Raw genomic sequence first — 3,390 nt, 5'->3', positions numbered from 1 at the left:
GTTTAAATTAGATGCAGTGAGAACTTTTCTGGTTCGAAACAATTTGGAAAACACCAATTGCGCTAGATAAAACGTAGATGGGCTCACAACAGTGTAATTTATTTTCATGCCTAATGATCATTGCTTACTGGAAAGTAGGTAATAAACGTTCGTAAATGCAGAACTATAATAGATTTGCTAACAAACTGGCGTAATTATATTTGGTGCGGAATGTTTGCGCGCTAGTTTCACAAAATTCTTTATATCCATTAGGCAGTTTTATTTCATAGTACGTGTATCTCGTGCGAGTAATCGTCTGTCTAACGTTACGACCAAAATACATTTTTAATCGGCAGTTTTGAAAATTCATCAATGGAATTAATCTACGGTATTAATGAAGCTGGTAGACATGAAGCTGGTGTTACTGTTGAAAGAGGAAAAACCGCATGACTTTTGTTTACTCGCGTCGAAGTGAACAGCACCGATGCGCACGATGTGTGCAAATCGAATAAAATAAAAATCGGAGTGCAAGACGACTGGTGTTTTCTTCCTGACGACATCGCTGACTCCTTCGACTCGTTTCTTGTCATACCCGGTCGGCGTACTTTTATCCCCGTGTACGCGTGTTTACCGGTACACGAACGCTCGTCGATAGGACCGATGGTACGAGCCAGCGCGCACACACGCGAGACGGGAAGGCGAAGAACGCAGATTGCTAGAGGCGCTGTTCCGCTGACCTACTCTACGATTATCACTCACTACAGCCGATCGCCGGTGCAGGTGCGTGGTGTGCGTTAACTAGCGTTGCCAACTATACCTTCTCGCAGAAAGGAGGACGCCGCGCGGGACGTAATCAAATAAACGCTCTCGGTCCTTTAGCTCCGAACGAGACGGAAGTACCCTTTCGATTAGGAACGTTTCGATCAACGATCAGCGAGTTAAGGTTCTAAAAACGACTTGTCTGTGAAATTATTCTTACGACAGATGAAAGAAAACGATTGTTAGACCATAAATCTGTATGCATTAATTATTTAATAGTTTGCTGCGTTAACAATCTGCCAAATGTGGTACCGTTATTTCTCTAAAGGAATAGTCAGGTCTTATCTCATGACAATTAGTCAAATGAAAAATAAACGCACTTCGATACGTTATCTATTAAGAAGATCGGTTAAAGTGTACAAATTATTCATTAAACAGCTTTCTGTAATTGTTCGAATACTTTCGTGAGTCAGCGTATGTAATTACGGTAACAATGGAAGACAACGAGTCCTCGTTCGCTACTTTCATCACGATGATCTTTCGTTACACGCAGACACACATGGTAATCGTGTGCAGAACGTCCGATCGCGAGATTAACAGTTAATAAGGAATCTCGAACAAACGGCGAGGATGCTGATGAGTTCTGGCTGGCAAGTAATCCGCGGGCGGCGAAAGTATGGCAGATCAATTTCGCGATCGTGCCACTGATCAAGCGTGACCGACTCGAAAGCGAGCACGTTTCCTTCCTTGATCTTTGAGCTTCTTTAATCTGTTCTATCGGTTTTTTCTTCCTGCCTCGGACACCAACGTCTGGCCGTGTTCTTTTTTTTTTCTCCCCGGCATACGCCTCTGGATACGTACGGCTTACTCCGTTTCCATCCGAGCCGGTACTCGGAAACTTTCTAGCGGGTAAAAAGTCGTCCCATTCGTACGCTCGCTGGAAATTTTTGGCAGCGACTTTTTACCAGACCGCGGTAACGAACACAATCTCCGTCGTTGTATCCGATTGACTTAAAAGGCTTCCTCCTCTTGTTTTGGGAAAATTTACTACTCTCGCGCGTTCCTCTTCTTATTTACTGTTAACAGTGTTACTTAAATTATTTCAGATTTATTTTCGTTATGGCCACGTTCATTTCTGGGAAATTCATTCAATTTATACAAGTAGATTTTTATCTTAATTTCACATAAATATAACGTACCGCTATTGCAGTCCAATCCCAAGTAAATCGTGTACAATTAAACGAAACAGGTTGTGTCACAGATAAAATACATTAATTCAAGAATTCACCAATTAATGGGTTCTTAACCTTAAGAGGACCAAACGAGAACTCCGACACTTCTGGCGTTAATGGGAATGTTCAAAGTTAAGTAGAATAGACAGGAATAGTACAGCCGGTCGGTGGTTTCCAGGTTGAAAAGCAACCTTGACCCAGTGAGCGGATGTTGGCCACGTGGACTCGGTTCACATTATCAGGAAATGGTATTTTATGATTCCTTCTCCAGGAGGATTCATCCGTATGTTTCATTCGTTCTCGGCACAATGAGAATTCTAGTATACTACATAACATGTTGAGTACACGGTGACGCAATGGATCTCTCATTATAAATTCCAGTCGCCGTCGCGATGCCCTTTTTTATTTCACATTTCACTTTCTGTCACGTAAAAGAAATTACGTGGCTGACGCGTTATGATTTTCAATTTCCATTAGGTATTTTACTATTTTATTACACTGAAGTCTTCAAATTCATAATTGCATCTAATGGCAATTGTGTTGAAGGTATCTAAAGGGATTCTGAAAATTAATAATATTATTCGAATTCCTATTCCTTTAATCAGTTCGTGAATATTCTTCTCAATTAGCTTTGTTCGTGACTGGAAAGCACGAACAAGTTGAACGTAATATTTCCATGGGCAACAACGGTGAAATTGATGGTATTATGGTAATCCACGGTGATACGTGACGTCAGAATGATGTGCTTCGTCCAGTAAGGAACGCAGCTTTCAAATATTTTAACGCGAACACTTCGCTGATTCTGTCACCGTTACAATAAACATAATTGCGTTTATTTATGAAACACCTACATTTGGCACGTGAAACGTTATGTTCAATTGAAAATGGTGACTCTCTATGATTTATACACGACGTTTTTGCGTGATCATTACCTACATTTCCCGTGTGAACTTGAACGGAATGATATATTTATTTAAAATTCATCAACGATTTTGTTTATACATAATTCGTATATATTCCGTTAATTCAATATTACGAACTATTTTTTTTTTCTCCCCGGCATACGCCTCTGGATACGTACGGCTTACTCCGTTTCCATCCGAGCCGGTACTCGGAAACTTTCTAGCGGGTAAAAAGTCGTCCCATTCGTACGCTCGCTGGAAATTTTTGGCAGCGACTTTTTACCAGACCGCGGTAACGAACACAATCTCCGTCGTTGTATCCGATTGACTTAAAAGGCTTCCTCCTCTTGTTTTGGGAAAATTTACTACTCTCGCGCGTTCCTCTTCTTATTTACTGTTAACAGTGTTACTTAAATTATTTCAGATTTATTTTCGTTATGGCCACGTTCATTTCTGGGAAATTCATTCAATTTATACAAGTAGATTTTTATCTTAATTTCACATAAATATAACGTACC

This window comes from Ceratina calcarata, unplaced genomic scaffold (genome assembly GCF_001652005.2).
Source record: "Ceratina calcarata isolate Rehan_Ccalc_2016 unplaced genomic scaffold, ASM165200v1 scaffold267.2, whole genome shotgun sequence".
NCBI classification, from domain to species: Eukaryota; Metazoa; Arthropoda; class Insecta; order Hymenoptera; family Apidae; genus Ceratina; species Ceratina calcarata.
The sequence above is the reverse complement of the archived record's forward strand: the minus strand, read 5'-3'. Positions refer to the sequence as shown.